Source organism: Mauremys reevesii, linkage group 4 (assembly GCF_016161935.1).
Source record: "Mauremys reevesii isolate NIE-2019 linkage group 4, ASM1616193v1, whole genome shotgun sequence".
In the NCBI taxonomy this organism is placed as follows: Eukaryota; Metazoa; Chordata; order Testudines; family Geoemydidae; genus Mauremys; species Mauremys reevesii.
The window spans coordinates 27,317,028-27,338,802 of NC_052626.1; the positions used below are offsets into that span (position 1 = coordinate 27,317,028).

The 21,775-nt window shown below is 43.6% G+C and overlaps 1 long non-coding RNA gene across 4 annotated transcripts in view; it reads right to left on the reverse strand.

Moving 5' to 3' along the window:
• Nucleotides 1-21,775, reverse strand: part of LOC120402924 — a 139,602-nt gene that overhangs the window by 106,360 nt on the left and 11,467 nt on the right. The window contains exons 2-4 of one of the 4 annotated variants that reach the window (XR_005597361.1): nt 7,322-7,451; nt 6,170-6,560; nt 4,606-4,898 (exon numbers count right to left, since the gene is read on the reverse strand). The exons of 2 other annotated variants lie outside the window; for them this stretch is intronic. This is a non-coding gene — a long non-coding RNA (uncharacterized LOC120402924). Of the gene's footprint in view, nt 1-4,605; nt 4,899-6,169; nt 6,561-7,321; nt 7,452-21,775 lie in introns of those variants that run through there. One more of the 4 variants, XR_005597363.1, reaches the window with a different exon arrangement.

Here is a 21,775-nt window from a genome sequence, read left to right on the forward strand (position 1 = left end):
AAGTCTGGTTTCCCTGAACACAGAAGGAGTCAAACAGCAGAAGACTGTTTGTTCTCAGTTTCAAACCCCTTTACCTAAAAGCTCTCTCTCAGCTTTTTCTCAGGGTCATGCTACAAGTCCATCTTTGGCTGACCATGGTCTTCTGGTGACTTCTCTGTGTGTTTCTGCCTCAGACCCACAGCTGCAACCCAATCAACAAACATAGCGATGGGGGATCATCAGAACAAATGATAATTTGGCATTTGGCAACATGGCTCAACTCCTACTCTGGCTTTGTAGGTGGCCTGTGTTCTGGGCGAAAGCTCCTATTGCCTGAGTTATCACTAAACAAAAGGGCATTTGACTGTTCTCTCATGGAGCCTGGTTGGAAGGTGGCAATTTCAATAAGATCTGCAATGCCCGTACTCCAAAGACCCCAAGCCTCCAGCATAAGAACATGTACTATTTGTCTGTGTACTTAAATCAAATGTATACAAAGTTCTCAAAGTATAGAAACCCCTTACACAATTTCAGCTACTAGAGGGGGAGCATTTAGACTAAACATCCCAGGTTTTGCTCCCCTAGAATACACCTTCCCTTGTGGGCCTCTCTCTCCCTTCTACCAGCCAGACCATTTTTTCAGTTAGAAAGAAAGTGAAATCACCTTATTTTATGATCTCTGATGTCTTTCAAAAAAAAAAAACCTTGTCCCAATTTGCCTCATACTTACCAGAAAAGTTCCATCCTTGCATAAGATTACGCCTCTGAAATTTCAGGTGGATTGATTTGATTTTAGTGAAGTCAGACAGAGAGAGGGAAATGGGTTTATAAATCAAGTTTAATAATGGAAGGCTGGAGTCTCTGGCCCAGATTTTGAAGGGCATTTAAGCATTGCTGTGCTCCGTGTGGCACTGCCTAACCGATTTAGGAGCCTAAATCTCATTTCCAAAATGTATTTAGGTACTTAGGTATCTAAGTTGATGGAATTTAGACTCCTAAATGCCTACATCCCTTTTGAAAGTGAGATTTGCTCCTAAATCAGTTAGGTGGTGATGCTGAGTACCCTCTGTAACTAGAAAAGCTAGGTCTGGGGGAACTTGTCCCCAACAATTTCCCCTCAAACAATCATTGCTTAGGTGCATTGCTACACCAAGGCATTCCATGCAAATTCAATTTAAAAATAAAATGTTGGTTTAGCCTGTGTGCTGGTTGGCCTAAGCACAAACTATAAGTGCACTTGACTGACCCTTTTGTAAGTGCATTCAAAAGGGGTAACAACTGCTCTCAGAACACAAGTTGGTTTGGAAAAGACAAAGGGAAGAGAAAGAGAGCTGCTAATGTAATACATAGATACTAACTACTGGGGAGGGCAAACCATGCTTTCAAAAGGAATGGATAGCTCCGCAGATATAGCTAAGTGGGTATTGAGCTTTTCATCTTTAGGTCACCAGCTCTAATAGTATTTACCTCTGGACAGTGCCTTTCATCTCAAAAGAACACAAAACGATTCAAAGACTGTGTGCACACAGTACACATAGCATCCCTGAGATGCAATGGTTATAAGTGGGGAGGGCAACTACAGTTCTGGTGTAGGACACCCCACCTCTGTGGTGAACAAAAATGACATTGTACAACAGTGGTGGAAGAAATGCTTTGGCTTGGAAGGACTTTCGGGGAGAGGAGATGAATTCAATTGTCAGAAAAAGGTCAAAGTCAAGATTGAATTAACCACCTGATGACCACCCTCTCCCCCTCTCCCACCACCCTTGTGCAGCTGCATTATAATACAGTCTTTAATTTTGAGCTCATACTATTTCTCAGCATGTGAGAAAAGTATTTTTTCCACTCAGCTCTCTCAAAAGTGGCAAAATAGTATTTATTCCAGCTTTCTTTAAGAATAATTTTAAAAAGACAATAATTACCTCTAGGAAGACACCAAACATAGAAAATTTCATCCCCAAAAGTGATAGTTTCACATAGTTATGAACAACTTAAAAGCAGTGGGGTTATGTTTTGTAATTGTAACCATAGAAACAGATATCAGGCACCTGCTATAATATCTCTCTGGGATTCTGCCCTGCATAAATCACCTCATCTAAGAATGTTTACCTGCTGAGATCATGTAATTAAATGCACATTATCCCAATACCCCATGCATTAATGATGAGCATCAGTTGCTTGCTTTGGGGTGCAGGCAATCAGTATCTGAGACAGGATTAGAACTCATAGGCTCCTGGCTTCCAGAACCTCAGTCCACACCCCTCTCTGAACAGTAGGACACAGTGATTACAGGGAGTATATGTTAATATTTATGCAAAACAGAGTATACTGTGGATGGTGAAGCCATCCAGCATGAGAGCCAATAGGAAAGTTGGGTGTTTTTTGTCTGAGGTCAATATCCATTAACCTATTCTCCATTCCTCCTTCCCTGAATCGTTTATTTACTCCTCTTCCCTATTTTTGCCTCTCTTTCCCAGCCTTCTCCAACTCACTGCTCCTCCATTCTGCCCATTTCATTAACATTCCCTAAATTCAGCCTCTTCCTTCCCTGTAGGCTTGTTCCCAATTTTCCCAAGCTAGCCCCACCCCTTGACTTGAGAACTTGTGAATTGTGGTGAGGGGATGCCAAGTGAGGTTCTTGACCACATCAGCCACTGCACCCATTACCCTGATCAGGAGACCACAGCGTACCAGCCATTCCCTCCATGCTTCCCTCCCAGTCAGACAGCCAATGATCATGTAGTGTGTCATGCTCATGGGTGTGCCAATGCCTTACCCCCACTGTGGAAGTGGCATCATGTGCCACAGGTGAGGAGCACTACTACATACTGTTGTTATACCAGTTGCATGTAGGATTTTATTTCCTTGGATTGGAAAATTAAGAAATACTTCAGACTGTTCTTTTCTTTTTAATAGGATATCATTGTGAACATAAATAACCTTTACCAATTCCTTTCAGAAAAAAATAAATCTTGTTATATTTCACAGTAATAAAAAGGTAAGTGCACTTTTGAATGCAGCTGGCTAGCATGGTAGTCAAAAAACTGACATGTTGACATAATAGTGATATCCTAAATTTGACATTTTACTTTCTCTAATTCATCAGGATGCTGGAACCAATCATTCATAAAGTCTCTTTTGAGATCTACGAGGATTAAAGTGAAGAGACAGTCCACAGTTACTCTTCTGTCTCTATTAGACTAAAAGGCCAAAGATATAAGTGTACAGTAAATGAAGTCAGCTAGACAAGTTATCTTGCACTGTTAGGCCAATGAAAAGCAAACCTACCCAGCTCCTTAAAGGCCCCTTGTTAATCTTTTCCCCCATTTACAGTCATTATGGAGAAAGTATACTGACCAATCCAAAATAACTCCAGTCATTAACTATGAAACAAATGCATCAGTGCAACTTGCAATGAAATCAGTGAAGTCAATGAGAGTCGCAGGTGATTAGAACTTCTCAGGATGAAGCCTGCACATGCTGAAGCTCATAATAACCTTGTTCTGTGGTGGGCACTTTTTGTAAGCAATGTGATGACAAAGGACTTAGTTTGGGTGTTATTATTATTTGTATTTATTACAGTAGTGCCTAAGGACCAACCAAGAATAGGGCCCCATTGTGAAAGGTGTTGAACAAACAGAGTAGTAGACAGTCCCTGTCCCCAAAGAGCTTACAATCTAAAGAGACGGGACAAGACAGGGTGGGCAGTAGTAGAACACACAAGCAGAGAGAACAATGCGATGGCAGCAAACATCATCTTAGTTCCACCATTGTGGGGTTGGGGGGAGTAAGACAGGAAGGGAAAAGCTAAATGGAAAGGAAAGTGAAGGGAGGGGGGACATTGAGGGGAAAGTGATGAGGGAGATTGGGCAGGATGAAGAGGGGAAGAGGAGCAGATGTGGAGTGAAGCCGAGGTGAAAAGACTGAGGGGAGGGTTGAAGCTAATAACCAATCAGCACAGGGCGGAGAAAGGCCAGTGAAAACTATAGAAAGTTCTCTGAAAGTTCAAAGACCTCTGCTTTGGCCGCTTCTGCAGATGATCCTACCTGCTGAGGTTTTGGGGTTCAAAATTAGCCTTACAAGGGCCTAATCTGTTTTGCAAATGTACCTAGGATGATTAGGGAGAATGAAGTTTCATCAGGTTTTAAATTTCATATTGGAAACTGAGTATACAGAGTGACTCATCTAGTTGATTTCATTACATTCATGGTTCTTTGGCTTTGCATTCATCCCATTCAGCTTTTTTGTTCATTGTGCTGTAGTCTAGATAAATTGATGTAAAGAGAAATCGAATCCACACCCGGTCTACCAAAAGAGAACAATCACCCAGGTCCTATACTGGACCAAGTAGGCACGCTAATGGAGGCCTCAGAAAATTTAACATGCCTGGTTTATACAGGATGCCTCAGCGTGCAAGTACCAACCTCCTCCTTCCTTTTCCTTTTTGTCTGTGATATATCATGAAATTTAGCATAGAGATTGAGAATACATGAAGATGTAGTGTGAAATAAAGTCTTAGCATGAGGTATGGTGCCATGTTAATCCTAAATGGTGAAGCCACATGTAAGCTGTTATTTAAATACAGAATATATATTTATCAAACTTGAGTATTTCTAAGTGGCCTGACTCTTTCTACTGGTCTATATACTTTTATCATATCCATCACAGTGCTATCTGTGCACCTTGTCAGATCATCCAAAAAACAAAGAAAGGACAAACTGCCAGGGGAACCAATAGCTATATTTCACTTTAATGTCTGCTCTGTGCCAAAGATATGGGATAATACTCTGGTTCTGATGAATCACTATGCCTTGAGTTTGATGTATGAAATGAAACGACCCTTTCCTCACAGGATGCAGACATCACTGGGCAATCACAGCTGTGTTGCAATACTTGTCATGCACTGCACAGAGAGAGAGCTGGGGAAATGACACATCAGACACAGAAGTAGGATCAGCTCAACCAATGAACATCTCCCTCCTGGAGATAAACACATTTATAAGTATTTATTAATTTGTTCCTCAGATGCATCATCAATGCAGACAGATAGCGGCAGCCTTTGGCAGGCAGACAGACCTCCCCAAAGTTTAAAAAACATGTTAAAGCTATAGAGCAAGTTTTTAATCTGACTGGTGCTGCAGAAAGCTGTCTGACTCACACAAGAGGAACACTAACAACTCCTGGGAGTTACTAAGATCTCATACTTTGGAGCATGCATAGTAGCTCTCAGGCCACTGGAAAGTTTCTACTGAGGACAGTTCCTGTAGGGCCAGTTAAGATAGCAGCCCACATGGAAACAGTGTGAAAGGGGTCAAAGGACTGATTCCTCTCAAGTACCATCTTCTGGTGCCTAACCACAATAGGAAACTACCACCAGACAGAGTGGCAGGGTTCTTCAAGAGAGATGGAGGGTGGCAATTATCATCTTATACTTTCTCAGTATAGGCTTTAAGTATGTTAGCCCCACTTTGCGGGGGAAAAACAAATCAAGCATAGTTACTACTCACCCAAAACCCCACCTGAAAATTGCAAGGGGATGTATTTTCATTACCATCATCAACATTAACAAGAATTACTAGCATAAATCCTGTTGTTGGATCAATAGGAGATCTGCCTCCATAGACTACATTAGGGAAAGCAGTTCTCTCCTTCTGAGTTCAATAAGGAGTCTGTGTAATCCGTGGTTGCTTCAAATTAATTCAAGTGCTCTGTGACTGCTAAGCAGAGTCAAATTAAAAACAACTGTCAGCAATATAAAGCTGTAGGCAATATCTTTTATCAGGCAAAACAAAGCAGTGAAACAGGAAGTTTTCAAGAATCATCATCTTTTCATCGGGCAATAGGAAAGGAGAATAAGAGACAGAGCATGTAATGGTAAGGTGTCGATCCAGACTCTGTTATTACATTCTGAGAGAAAGATTTATTTTTAGATAGCCCAATAACGGGCATCTGTTTCTGAATTTAAGAATGGGCTCTAAATGAACACTCTGCCAGTACACATGCTTACATCCTGCCCCGTAATCTGCCTCCCAGTAACTCAATGAAAAGATGATCCTTCAAAAGGTGGAACTGCGTTGTTATTGATCCTATTTTAGAAGTGAGGGGGGTGGCAGTCCTAGGGGGGAAAGTTCTCATTTTATCCACAGGGCAGCTTGGAAAGGCTGTAGTGCAAGCTTATCGCCACACTTACCCATCAGCCTGCTTCAATCCCGCTACAGCAGCTCCTCCATCCAGCAGTTCAGTCTCTCACCATTCAGCCTGATTTCATCTCTAGTCTTGCCAACAGTACTACATAGTCTATGTAGAGGAGGGTTTTGTTTGTTTATTTTTGATGTAGCCACTTGTCTACTTGGATCTAGACTAAGCTCTTTGATAACATTTGTATAATGCCCAGTACGATGGGTGTCTGATCCTGATTGTAGCCTCTGAAAGCTACTGAAGACAAATAATAACCAACTCATTTCACACAGGTCAGATGGATGGCGTTAGCAGTTAGGAAATTGTGATGCCTGTGATATTAGATGTGTCTGGTACTTTTCATGTGCAGCCACCTGCCATTTTGCTTTCACAGTTGCTGCAGCCTGGGAAAAAAAGATATACATACAGTGTTCTCACACAGACATTGCCTTTATACCTTTTTTGCATTGTGTTGTTTAATCTAAAAGTAATTTTCAACTGAAATCATGTTTTTCTTCTTTGTGCATGGAAATGTAAGTAGACGGGAACTAGTTTTGGTCACCAAACAGGTGACCTAGTGGCAAAGGGCTCAGTATCCCTTTATTATGCCAGCCACAGATTCAAGGTGGTAGGAGCAGCTTCAGAAGTAGGTCAAGCATGGACACTGGGATGCTGGTGATGCAATCTGAGTATTTTCTAAAGATTTGAATAGACATTCTCTCCCTTGTGCTGGTTGGCTGCTTGGTCCAACTCCACTCCTTCCCCCTCCCTCACAGAGTCTCCCCCTCCCCCTCTTCCCGTTCCTCTTCTCACCTGCTCTGTCCCCTGCACTCTTCCCCCTCTTTCCATTTAACCTTTTCCCACCTAAGTCAACCCACCCAAAAAACAAACCAACAGGGAAAAAATGGAAAGAAAAATCGTGGCACTAACATGCTGTTTGCCACCTCCCATTGTTCACTCTGCTTCCCCCTGTGCCAGTCTTGCCTATTTAGATAAGCTCTTTGGGCAGGGGCTATCTACCACAGTGTTTCTACAGCCCATCGCACAGTGGGACCCTGTTTTCAGTTGGCCCCCAGGCACTGCCACAATAAATATGACTATTATTAACGAAAATAAATGATCCCTAAGACATTCTAATTATTTTTTAAAGTAGTAATTCACTGACCTTCAGAGTCATGATTTTCCCATATCGATTTGAAGCACTGCTGCAAAATACTGTTTGATGGGAAATACATTCAAGTCCAACACACTGTTCCTCCGTGACTGTTTTTATCTCTATTTACAGTGCTTCATTTCTGAAAAGCAAATGGTAAAGGGCAACATTTTCATAGTCCCTAAGTCCCATTAATGTTCAGTAAGACTCCAAAAGTCTCTTTTGGAATAGGGACTTAGGCTCCTAGGTTCAAATCCACAAAGGGACTTAGGCACCACTGCGATCCACAAACTCTCCCTCAGCTGCTGCCCTGCAAGCACCTAAGCTGATGCCGCACCTACATTTCTGCTTCTGAGCATGTGCGCTGCTGCTGCCTCACTCTAGGTGTCTGCCTGCCTAAACTCCAGTAGGATCCTCAAAGCAGGGGAAGACAGGTGTTCCCCTACCGATCTTGCCGGACAGAACCAGTCTGGTAGGTAAGCCCCAGAGGAGGAGGTGGTGCCACCACATCTCTTTTAACTTTTAGCCCAGTTAGAGCACTCACCCATCGTCGGGCTATAGAGAGAGCACATGAGAATGACTCTATAGCAGAGGTGGGCAAACTACGGCTCACGGGCCACATCCAGCCTGCGGGACCGTCCTGCCCGGCCCCCAAGCTCCTGGCCTGGGAGGCTAGCCCCTGGCCCGGGAGGCTAGCCCCTGGCCCCTCCCGCACTGTCTTCCCTCCCCCGCAGCCTCAGCTCGCCCCACCGATGGTGCAATGCTCTGGGTGGCAGGATTGTGAGCTCCTGGGGCAGCGCAGCTGCAGAGCCCTGCCTGATCCAGTCTCTGTGCTGCATGGTAGTGGTGGCGGTGGCATGGCCATAGCATAGCCAGCCACCGGTGCTCCAGTCAGTGCGGTAAGGGGGCAGGGAGGGGTTGGATAAAGGGCAGGGGAGTTTGGGGTGGTGGTCAAGGGACAGAGGTGTGGATGGTGGTTGGGGAGGAAACAGGAGGTTGAATGGGGGCACAGGTCCTGGGGGGCAGTCAGGAAGGACAAGGGGTTGGATGGGGCAGGGGGCAGTCGGAACAGGGAGAAGGGGGGTTGGATGAGGCAGGGGTTCCAGGGGGGCCATCAATAATGAGAGGATGGGTTGGATGGGGTGGCAAGGGTCTGGGAGTGGTCAGGGGCCAGGGAGCAGGGGTGTGTGCATGGGGCAGGGTTCCCCAGGGGGCTGTCAGGGAACGGGGGGGAGGGGGTTGGATGGGGCAGGAGTCAGGGGCAGATAGGAGGTGGGGGCCGGGCCACAACCCCCTTCCCTAACCAGCCCTCCATACAATATACAAAACCTGATGCGGCCCTCAGGCCAAAAAGTTTGCCCACCCTTGCTCTATAGCCTTATGGTTAGGGTGAGCATTCACCTGGGATGTAGGAGATCCAGGGTCCAGTCCCCCTGCTCCAATGATTCTTTAATTACTTGTCCAACATGGAACAGCATCAACAGGAGAAATTGAGGAAGCTGCACATCAGAGTATCCCATAGCTTACCGATTAGAGCCTTCTCCTGAGCAGTAGGAGACCCTCCTGTTCAGATCCTCTCTCCCCCTGTGGCAGAGGGGGAAATTGAACCTGGCTCTCCCACATCCTGGATGAGTGCTCTAACCACTGGTGATGATCTTTTTAACCACTCAACCCCACCAGGATTTGCAAACCTATCAATGTGAACTCTGAAATCACACAAAAACTTGGCTAGTTCAATATTACAAATCTCAAGTGTTAAAAATCATGAGCGAGTCTCCAAAAAAACCATGAGATTATTTTTAAAGCAATGAGATTTAAAATAATAAAAGGTTGATGTTCTTTTTATTTGCCTTCTGGGATTTTGAGCATTTAGGGCTCATGTTATCATATTTTTCCCCACAACTAGGAGAGCTAGAAACATGCATAAAAGAAACGAAAGCTGAGATGCTCATATAAAACATCATGACTCCAGGAACTGGGGCTTTAAAAAAAGACCATATATTATAAGCATTAGCACCACTGTTTGCTTCAGGTTCATACATGGAAAGAAAGATTTGTGCAGAATATTTTAGACACTGAAAACTTTAAACAAAACAGGAAGCAGAAATTTTTGCTCCATGTGTATAGATGTGCATTTTTAGCGCCTGATGTTCCAAGGCATCATTCCCATGCTTATGAGTAGCTTCCAAAATCTCTCTTCCCACAAGAACCGAATCAAAGTTTAAACACACATGCATAGGCAATGTGTACAGGTTAACAAAACTAGGCTGACTTTGCTCCAAAACTTAAAGCAAAATTATGGGAACCAATCAGAAAGGTCCTTGGAACCCACCCAAACCTGACAATGTTGCCTTGAATCTGATCTGACTCGGCCTAGGGTAAATCGGGATTAACTCTGCTGAAGTCCAGGAAGTTATCCTGTGTGGTACCAGCATCTGACCCACAGCAGTAGTAGGGCTTTTTTTTATCATATTTATTATGTTAGGAAAAAAACACCAAAACAAAACTCAACAACAACAAAACAAACCTATCTGAACTTTCCACGAGTTAATCATGAAATGCAGTCAATCATCCTGCAGCTCAGTGCAACACAGAGACAAATCACAAATGGAAAAGCCTCATTTAAAATATGCTGGTTAAGGTCTTGCAGCTCCTGTGTTGCGCTGGGAGTGCACAGTTTCAAATTAAGTTTTGAAGATTCCGCACAATAAAGCTGGCATCATCATGTTTACTGCTTTCCTTTGCTGAGGCTTTGTGCTTACTACTGCATTTCAGAGCATGCCTTGTGGTTTTAGTCCTGTCTCCTGAACCATGAACGTGGACTGTCAGGCATTTTCCACATGCGGTGCTGGTGAGTGCAAGAAGCTGAGAGTCGAAGGATATTTATTTTCTCAGGAAACACCAAGCTTTACTTCAGGCTTTTACACAGAAGAGCTGACTATTGTGCTCCTACTGCACATTGTTTTCCTAAAGGTCCTCAATAAGAATTCATAACAAAAGAAACAAGACTTGACTGAGCATGGTTTATTTTTCTGACTTGAACAATCTGTGTCCTTTACCACAAAAAGGGGCATTTTTATGGTGTAAAGTCAAATGCCCCGATCCAGAAAGCAGATCAGTGTGATTGGATCCTTGCACCCGTGGGCTCTGCTCAGGCATTTCTGCCTTTATGGAACAGGTTACAGGATTGGGGCTTAAAATGGGAAGTTATAAACTAAGTCTGTTTCAGTCCAATTAGTTATATCCAGGGCATTGTGTATGGCCTGAGACCCATTTAACGTGTGATAGTGTATGTAGTATTGATTCTGTGACTTGGCTCAATCTTATATTCAGATTCATTGATGAAAATGATAGCATTAAGCAGCATTGCCAACCCAACATGTTCATAAATCACCAATTCCTCCAAAAATCTGGGAGACTTTGTAACGAGGCAGCAGAAATCTACGTGAACAATGACATATTTACAGATTTGTGTTCCGCAGTTACAGTAGATAAACTCATTTAATTCCATACATAGTAATATTTTTAGGTATAAAGCCATCTCTTAAAAGAACTGACACATAAACGCAAAGCAGGGCCACCACAACTTGAATGCAAACAAAGCTTTGTGACTGTCAAGCATATTTATGTTCATACTATGCATTAACTTTTGAACTTTTATAATAATATACTTTGAGGCCCTTTGATGAAAAGGGGCTCTAGAAGTGGAAAGCAATTACAAATATTAATTAAGTCTCACAAATGCTCTGTGAAATCGGTAAGTATCAATATAACTATTTTACAGATGAAGAAATGAAGGCACTGAGACAAAAGGAACTCATACAAGGCCATAGAGAAAGTTGTGGGGAATCCCAATTTCCTTGATCTGGCTATAGGATGTTCTCTCCCCTATTCTTTGTAACTTCATTTTCATAACACCAATGCAAATCAAATACTCCTTTCAGTGAACCCTGGAGATTGTTATATTCCTCAGGTTGGTAAGCCATGCAGTCTTTGGTTTTGGGTTAATGATATTTCTTTACCGATGTTTACCAGATATAATAGTTCTTTCAGCTTTGTGTGTTATGAATCCTTCTCAGCCCTTCTATAAACCCTCGTGGGCCCTATGCTGTGCTGCCTCTCTTTAGTACTTGGTGTGATCTCTTCTCCCATTTTCTTCTCCATACCTTTTTTCATACTCCAGCTGTGTATCACTCCAAGCACATAACAATCACCCGCCAACAGTCATTCTGCCTGATGTGTTGCAGTCTCCAGTGGCTTCTATATTGTGTCAGGAAGTGTTGGTGTTCTCCTAGAATGCCAGACCACTGGGACACCCCAATGGAAGGTCAGTGCTAGAAAGTGAGAAAAGAGCTGCATAGGCAGCACCTGTCTTGCATTTGGCTATGCTCAGGGGGCTCGAGCTTTGCTTTCCCTGCTAAAACATGGTGAGTTATCGTTAATTAACTATGGGTTAACTCACACATATTAGCCATCCTGCTGTAAAATTCTAATGGAGGCAAGGCACCACAGTTTTACCACAAGGTCAACAAGGTAAGGTCAATCCCAGGCATGGTCAATCCCAGGCAGGTGGTTTAATGCTGACCTCGCCCAGCTACCTCAGAGTGAAATCTGCAGGTACCTTGTCTCCAATAGGGTTTTACAGCAAGATAACTACCACACCTTCATTATCTCACTGTAAAAAAACCTTTTTTTTAAGAAGCAAAGAAATAATCTAAGAAATGAGACAAGATTGGGTGAGTCAGAGGATTAAGAATGAGATGGGCTTTCACATCTAGGTGGGCACATAGGCGCAGACTGATGAGAAAAAAATGTCATGGGGAAAAAATTGTGAGTGCTCAGCACCCACCAGCAGCCCTGCCAATCAGTTCCTCCCTCTCCCCTCACCCCAGCACTTCCTGCCCACCGGTGATCAGCTGTTCAGCGGTGTGCAGGGAGCTCTGGGAAGGGCAGGGAGTAGGGGCAGAAAGAAGCAGAGGGTTGGATGCACTCAGGGGAGAGGGTGAAATGGGGTGGGAAGAAGCGGGGAAGGGGTGGAATGGAAGAAGAAAGAGGTGGAGTGGGGGTGGGACTGTGGGGAGGGGGTGAGAGCAGGGCCTGGGACTGAGCAGGGGTTGAGCACCCCTAGGGAAATTAGAACATCAGCATCTATGGGTGGGCAGTTCAAATCCAGCCACTGGCAGCAGTGGCTGGAAGTTTAAACAATCCAATAAGTTTTTTGTGACCTACATGAATTGAGTTTGTTGGTCTTAGTCTAATTCCAATTTTAAAAAACCACCACAATATTTGGCAGCATTAGCAAGGAGACCCAGGACCACTCTCCAGAGAAGTGTTCCCTTCTGTCAGCATTGTGGCAGATTGGTGTGTCAGTTTGGGGATATGCCTCCTCTGTGGATAAAGAAACAGTTTCAGGGTTAGATCAATAAAGGGACTTTTAGGCACCCTGCCACCTAGTAGAATCCACTGCCTCGAGTTAGGCACCCAGGCATGGGGAGAGTTAGGCACCTAAGAATGGGATTCACAGAAGCCAGCACACTGAGCAGGGAGCCACCTAAACTAGCCAATAGGAAATGCCAAGAAGAGGGGGAGGGCCTAAACCCTGCCCCTGCAAAGAGTTAGATGCCTAATTCTGGGCCAGAGCACCTTGCTCCCCTTGAGATTCAGAGCTGGGAACCTTCTCCTAGATTTAGACACCCACATCACTTTGTGGATCTACGTAAGAGCAGCCATACTGGGTCAGACCAATGGTCCATCCAACTCAGTGTCTTGTCTTCTTACAATGGCCAGTGCCAGGTGCTTCAGAGGTAATGAACAGAACAGGTGATCATCAAGTGACCCATCCCCTGTCGTCCATTCCCAGCTTCTGGCAAACGGAGGTTAGGGACACTTCAGAGCATGGTTTTGCATTCCTGCCCATCCTGGCTAATAGCCATTGATGGACCTATCCTCCATGAATTTATCTAGTTCTTTTTTAACCCTGTTATAGCCTTGGCCTTCACAACATCCTCTGGCAAAGAGCTCCACAGTTCATGTGATGTGTGAAGAAACACTTCCTTTTGTTTGTTTTAAACCTGCTGCCTATCTAGCCCTCAGTCTCCAGGGTTTTCAATCCAGTTCTATTTATACTCAGGAAATTCTCACACATACAGTTTAAGAATTAAAAAACCTCAAGAACACTGGCTGCAGGTTAAAGGATCATAAATGTATTTCATAGAAAATTCAACAAAACATTTGGTCAGTGTTATCCACTTGTGCTTTCATGGAAAGAGACAGTGAACTGGTGCTAAAGGACAATGTATAATTGACCAAAGGAGCAAAGGTGGCTTCTGCTCAGTGCCACTGACTGAGATTAAATAGTCTCAAATGATCTGGCCATCAAGATGTCTTTTATTCTGCCTCATATAATCAGAAGAATTTAGCAGCTCCTTTCAGACATTCACAAATCCTGTACTTCTCTGTCACAAAGTCTTAAATTACACTTACAAGGCAATTAGTGATCATCAGCTCTGGAGTGCCATGATGAGATAGTCGTTTTAAAAGGGTCATCCATTTAACATTGTTACTTGAATGGTTGTGACTCGCTACATGTCAGCATAATTGATGTACTGTCACTGTAATAGCTAAGTTTATTGGAATAAGCAGTATAATTGATGTATTATTACTTTAATTCTTCTTCATTATGGAGCTTAAGGTGCATAGGAAGTTAAATGGAGTAACTGAAGAATTGGAATTTATTAAGTGGATCAGGAATTTAGAGTACATACACCTGGGAATGGGGGCAGTGCATGCCTTTGAGAGGCAAGTAGAGAAAGGATGCCACAGAAAAGTGCCGGTTTTTATTTTGCTGCTGGCTATATGACACATGGCTACAGTGGTATATAAATTGGCCTTCTAACACTTTCATTTCATCTCATGTCAGTTCACAACCCTCCTATCTATCCATCCTAGGTACTTATATGGTCACCATTACCACAGTATCTGAGGCCCGGATCCACAAAGGACTTAAGAAACCTAACCCCCCAGTTTAGGTGCCACTATAAGCCACAAAACTGCTGCCTAGTTGCCACCTAACCCAGTAGGTGCCTAAATTTTCCCTGTAAAAGTTCCCCAGGTGCCTGCCTCAGAGCATGCACACAACTTCTCATTCTAGGCATCTGGATGCCTACCTCACACCTAAGCCCAAATTGATCCTCAAGCCAGGTGAAGATAGGTGGAGGTCTCCTATCTTGCCTGCAGGGCCCAATCTGGTAGGAGTGCTCTGAACTCCCCCATAATCCACCTTTTGTAGATCCAGGCTTGCGCACCCCTTTAATGTATTATCTTCACAACACCCCTGCAAGGTAGGAAATTGCTATAATCCCCATTCCACAGATGGCAAAGTGAGGGACAGAAAGACATGGGGCTACATTCACAATGGGAATTTAGGTGCATAAAGTGGCAGTTAGGCACCTAAATCCAACATTTCAGCATCTGGGCATGCTCACAGCTGCCTAAGTCCTCACACCGCTCAGCACCTAACTCAAGTCTAAACCCCAGCAAGATTCACATTGCCCTGCTTATCTTGTTTTGGGAGCCGATTTAGTAGGGATGCTGAGAGATTGCTTTAGAGCACATCATCTGGCTCAGGCCCCATGGAAAAGGGAGGAATAGAGATTGAACCTGGATCTCTCACCTCCCAGGTACGTGACTCTATAGCCCAGTGATAGTTAAGGCAATCTCACACATGGAATATTTGATTACTTAGCCACACTGGAACAGCTCCAACAGGAGAAAGTGAATGACCTTGGCCCTGGAATATCCTATAGCCCTGTGGGTAGGTCACTCAGGTATGATACCTGGGTTCAAGTCCCTGATCTGCATCATACAGAATAGGGATTTGAACCTGGATCTTCCATATTTTGGGCGTGTGCTCTAACCACGGGGTTGTTGGGGACAGGAAGTGGTGGCACTTCCCTCCCGCTTGCTGATCACAAAAACTGACTAACTTGGCTTAAGCTCATAGTTCCAGAAAAGGGTTCATAGCTGTGAATCCCCAGTGGAGGGAGGTGCCTAACTCCCTTTGAGGGATGAGGCTTAGGCCCCACCTCTCTCCTCCCTACCTCTCTCCTCAGCATTTCTATAGGCTGGTTTAGGCAGCTCCCCACTCAGCCTGCTCATTTCTGTGAACCCCATTCCAAGATACCTAACTCTCCCCCTGCATTCTATAGGTAGACTGGGCATCTAACTTGGGGTTGGACTTCACAAGGTGGCAGGGCACTTAAGTCCACCCTGTGAATCTAGCCCTAAGCAACTGTCTTAAGGTCATATAGGAAGTCTGAGGTAGGGAACCCCCACCCCCAGACTAGTGGATTAACCCCTGGACAATCCTTCCTCTTTAGCACTACCTGCCTTTTCTTCAAGTCAAACTTCAAACAAAGCTGAAACTTAGGAGTGAAACTCGGCTGCAACCACCAAGTTTTGTCTGGTTTAGCGTAAAAGCCATCAAACCGCCATGAATTGCGAATTCTGGCACTCAATAGGGACTCAAAGGGGTTTGCTAGGAAATACGTCCCTGTTTCTAGGATGCTGGTGAAAACTTGTCCAACTGGACTCAGTTTTTGGTTTGTAACAAATCCTCCAACCTGGGAACATTTTATTATAAAATATTTGCCCAATTCTAACTTTTACACATTTGTAAGTAACTCAATTTTTGGAATCATGTTCGTATTAATCAAAAATGGCACAGACTGCCTGAGAATATTAAAAAATAAAAATAAAAATGACTCCTCCATCTGCCACTAGAGAAAGTATTTGGGGGGCGGGGGGGAGAAAGAGAATGAGAATTTCTGTGTATGCCTGTACTAAAAATTCACAACATCCAAGCCATAGGAACATCTTGGCTTAACTATACTACTAGGTCACCCAGAGATCTACTGTAAAACATTCCAAAATATGAGTGGTTACAATATGATAAAACTGTCAGTAAAAAGTATAATTTCTGCAGTCTAGATTTCATCTTGTTTTGTTTAGAAATGCAGGCTTTTCCAAGAGACTCTTATTGGAAGAGACAACACTGTCATGGAAGATTTGAGTGGCAGCATCAAAGAACAATAGGAAGACAGGAAGCAAAGAAGGAAGCTTCTTGACTGAGATGAAAGACTTCCAAACTAATCATCTCCTGTTGCTGACGTCCGTCTGCCCGTACTTTCCTGACTTTCATCCAGTCAGAACAGGGTGGAGATGGTCCTCTTGTCACTCGCTATTCTTCTCTGCATCAAGTCTTTCCAGGTCCATTAGAAGGAGAGCAGAGCAGAGCATACGCAGAAAGAGCACTTTGGTCAATGTGTTGAGAGAAAAGGGTCCCTCTTGAATGAGTGATTTGTTTAACAAAATGGCTTGTATCAAATATGTAATGGCCTTGCTTGGGTAGGTAAGGATTTGTGCAGACTGGTTTAGGATGCTGAGTGGCATCTGCACAGGGTGACTGTACAGCCCGTTTTGGCCAGGACAGTCCCTTTTTTAAGCCCTGTCCTGGCTGTCCTGACTATTGCCAAAGAAGTGGGGCACGCACCCCTAGCGGGGTGCAGAGGAACATATGAGGAGGGGAGCGGCGATGCAGCCCTGCAGGGAGAGGGGAAAACAGGGGTCCAGTGTGCAGTGACACCAGCCGCAGAGCAAGGAGGCAAGATTCGGGCAAACAGCAACAGCCAGCTGAATAGGGGGGCTGGCAGGGCTCCGGCGAGCTAGCTGCTTGGGGGGCAGGCAGGGTTCAGGTGAGTGGCGATGCCAACCCCACGGGGGGAGGGGCAGCAGGGCTAGGGCAAAAAGCAACGTCAGCCCCACGCAGGGAGCAGGCTGGGCTCAGACACAAGCCCTGCGCTTCGGGGAGTTAGGGCTCAGGCCAGCGACTCAGGTGAGCCCTGTGCATGGGGAGGGAAGCGGGGGCAGAGCAGGGCCAGCCCCAGGGACAGGAGGGAGGATGGGGGGCAGGGCTCGGGTGAGCAGCTTGGGCCAGCCCCGTGTGGTTTCCCGTTTTCCCTTTGGGAAATACGGTCACCCAACATCTGCAGCTCTGCAGTTTCCAAGGAAAGAAGGTTCAGAGACAGTTGTGCACCCAGGACTATGTGGCACAAGAGCAGATAAATGGACCCAATTCTTACCTAGCGTAACTCTACTGAAGCCCATAGACTTACATCAGGAATGAAACTGACTTGAAACCTCCTCTTCTCCCCCCCCCTTCTTAAAATGATTAACTTGCTCAGTCATTGGTACAGAGGAAATACGCGTCAAAGAGGGAGCTTACAATGACAAAAATGGCTTCAGCAATAGAAAACTTACATGTCCTGCAGGTTGTTTTTCCAACAAAGAAACTAAACTCACACTTGCGAATGACTAGATGGCCTTATGTCTTACAGACATCCCAAAATGAGAACTGCATGCTATTTACAGCACCTTACTATACTGTAAAATCAGTAAACAAGGAGAGCCAGTTCACTAATGAAGCAGTAAAGCACAGAAAGATTGCATGAGATAATACCACCACAACAAGTGCAAAAAATATGGTAGACTGACTCTTAATAGGCTAAATTTATTACAGCTAAATTACCCCCGTGGAGTTTTCACATCATTCTTATGAATTGTGCTGCAGTTTTCTTATATATTTTGAAAATATGATCCTTAACCATTTTCAAATTATAGATGCGATATTTCATCTCTCATAATTCAAATAAATGAATCCACTTCTTCAGAATAAAAGGTCTCTAAAAGGTGTTATATCAATCCATAGGGTGCCTTTAATTGAGCAGTATTTGCATTAACTAAGACACAGGCTGACAGGTATATTTCAACAATTACTGTTAACTTTTCAACCCTTTTAGAATTTTCACAGTCCAGTATCAATGAAACCGCTACCTGTTGTGGAAGCCAGTAAATAATTAACAAGGTTTTGAAGAGATCTTAATGAATGTTAGTTAGCATGAGTTAGGTTAACTGTGACCCTGGTGACGTGAGGAAGCAAGATAATGTAAGACAGAGTGAATTGTGTGAAAGTTATTACGACCTTGCAATGTGCAGTCTTGCAGTCTTGTTTTTCTAGTGAGATAGGAGGAAAGCTTATGTATAAACAATATGTATTTGTTGTTTTTTACTGTCTGTATTATTGCTAGAAATTGTCTGTAAAAGGTATAAAGGCTTGCTGTGATTGTTTGAGAGTTGAGAGACCTGTCCAGGACCCTGTGTCCTATGGCACTCTCTCCCTCCATGGTAATTACTGGAGAAATAATAAAGTATTTGATTTTGCTGCATCCAAACAAAAAGTGAGAACTGAGTTTTTCTTCGACAATTTGGGGCTCGTCCGGGATGGCAACGGACCCACAGACAACTACTACGGATCATTCCCTTTCGAACCCCATGGCGCCACATGAGAGGTATGAGACCTTTTGAAATCTCTAATGGGGTATCGGAGGAGGACTTTCCGTGAGGACGTCTGTCTCTCTGTTGGGCTCACGCCATCTGAACTTATTGACTGTGCAGCAGGATCAGATGCAAAGTGGTATTGGGGAGAGGCCCCAATAAGGTTAGTTTATTGCAGTACTGGGAACTGCTGAGTTGGAAATGCATAAGGTAATGCATAAGGTAATGCATAGGTAAATGCATTAGAATGCACCGGTGCTGAGGGGTTTTGTTTTACCGCCTCAAGAGGGGTTGTCATACCGCCTCATGGTATTGGTCCGGACCAGGTAAAGATGCCTCATGGTTTTAAAAAAAAAAAAAAAGATAAAAAGGTTGAAAAAGGGTTAAAAAAGAAAAAACACAGAAACAGAAAAAGGAAGAAAAAGAGGCCTTGGTGTGTGTGTGTGTACACCAGTGTGAGTGGCTGTTACCGGGCTAGCCCAGTAACTAATGGATCTTTAGGAGATCCGACCCACGGTGGGCTGACTCAGCCTGGCATAGTCCGAAGCTGCCTGGGTCTAGGAGTGTGTGAACCCATCTTCCCTCCCTTTCCTTGTGAGTCTCTCCTGTGTGAGTGGAAAATGGGTAAGGGACTGTCTAAATATTCCACCTTACCCCCTAAGGGTACCCCAGCATATTACATGTACGTACATTATGGTCCTAAAACCTGCAGGTATTTAAATGATTGGAATCTGTATACGCGTGAAAATTCATTTAAACAATGCCCATTAGAAGGTACCTTCAATCTAGATAAGATCATATATCTCAGTGGAGCTTTATTCACAAAGAAAAACCTCTGTTACAGTGTGAGCAATTTGTCTAGGAACGGGTTAATTTGAAATTCGGCTTAGCCCTGAGATAAGGGAGAAGTTGTTTTGTCTTCAAGGTCATGAATTAGTGTGGACTATGCTAAGTGCTAAGTAAAAATGCTTCAGCTCCAACTGGTTGAGGAAAATAGAAAAAAAAAAAAGGCAAAAAGCAGTATAAGTTACAAAACTGAGATTGCATTTGCAAAGCTTAACGGTTCAGTGAGATCCAACAGTTTTTGCAACCCTGAAGCCGGACAGGCAGCTGACCTGAACTGGAATCTCTGAAAGAGACGCCTTGGAGATTCCAGGGTGTAAAAGAACAGCCATCCCAAGAGTGGCAGCATGTTGGAAATGCTGGACAAGCTGTATACAGGATAATCTCCCGTCCACCTATTTCCCTTCTCTGAACATTATACACAGACATGCCAGTCTGGATATGTGTAAGTATTAAAGTGGCTTAAGGCTTGGGGCATTCATATTTTTCCCGAGTGATGTGGGAGCATTCCCAACACTCTCCATTGTTGTTTTATTATTTTAATGAAGCTTTAAAATTTGATTATATGCTCTGTCAGTTTGGTCACCTGACATGAGGGATAAATTAGTAATAGGAATTTGTCACAGTTTGGTGAGCAATTGCAGAATTTACACCATCTATCTGTTTTACCCTTGTTAGTTTATGTTTGTTTTGTTTGGTACTGTTGGTGTTAGGTGTTAAGAATAGCATGATTATAGGTGAGCTTTAATAGAATAAGGAAATACTATTTGGTTTTGGTGCACTATTTAGCTTTGGCTCTGTTTTGTTTAACCGGTTACTGATGTTTTTCTGCTCTGTTCATTTGGGCGTTAGGTGTGTGAGCGGAACTGAACTTCAATTCCTCAGGGTGGAAGCCATGTGTGCGATGAAGCTCTGGGGTTGTCCTGAAATTTTACAGTCCCGCCCCCCCATAGCGGACAATATAATAGAAGTAGAAAAATTTGGCTTAGACTGTAATTTTCTTTGCTTTTTGTGTAATTTTCTTTTCTGTTTAAGTGTCAGCAGACAAATGGGTGGGTCTCTGGGTAGACCCCCAAAGGGGTTTGGATTATGTGTTAAGTGAATGGCCATGTATTTTTGCCCAGGTGGCAAGCCTTACTAGGAAGGACTCAGGTAGTCTTGTGAGTGGAAATGTTTTGGGGACAAGACCAGAAGGGTGGGGGCTGCCCACCCTCCTAGCTAAGAACTGGTTGTGGAACAAGCTAGTGTCCATGGACGGGACGATTCAGTGAGGAAAAAAGGATCGGGCCCAGGCAGGCGGGCAACAGACAGAGAGATTTGGAAACTTTTGAGGGTGTAGTGGAAAGAAGGAGTAAGTGAATATAAGCATGAGGATTTCAAATACTCAGAAGGATATTTGGAATGGTGATTTGCATTGGTAAAGTGGCTGTTGGAAGGAGAAAGCAATTGATTTTTAAGGGAAAATGAAAAATTGACTCTGTGTTTGCTGGGGGGAACAGCACTTGAACTTTGTGAAAAAGCTGAAGAGAACAGTTTTTTGGTGTCTTTGACATGTTTGTGAATGAATTCAGGCGAAGAAATTATTAGATTGCACTCATTTGGCTATGTACAATTTTGTTAAATCAGTTGAAAAATGTATACAGTGCTATGTAATGACATTGTATTAGGCCCTACAGGCACTATAAGTGGTGATGTTTTCTTTCAGTGTTTAAAAGCAGGAGTTAAAAGAAATAAAAAGCAAGCCGGAGAGCATCTGTGTTAATGCAAATTAACTAACTGATAAGGTAGAGGCCGCTGAACCAGGGCTGTCTAAGAAGCACATACGAGAAAATATGGGGTAATTCCTCTGTTTTGCCTAGAATCAACAAGAGTATTTGTATATTTTAAGTATTTAACTGCCCCGAAGGGGTGGACCTCTGTTTTTGTCTTTCAGATAATCAAAGAACATTAATGCCAGCTACACAGCATTCAACATACTATGATTTACTGGCAGTCACAATTATGTTGTGTGTTCTATGTTTTGTTTTGTGGTGTTTTGCCAAAATAAAAATTGTTGTGTTTAATATTTTCATGAGATGGTCTGATTTGACATCAAGCGAAAATGTTGCATTGCAATGCAGATACTTGTTTTGTTCAACTTAGAGTACAAAGTGTTTAGTTCTATCAGAAAAATGTGATATACTAAAGTCTAATACATTTTCTTAAGTAAGAGAAAGAAACTACATTGGCCAA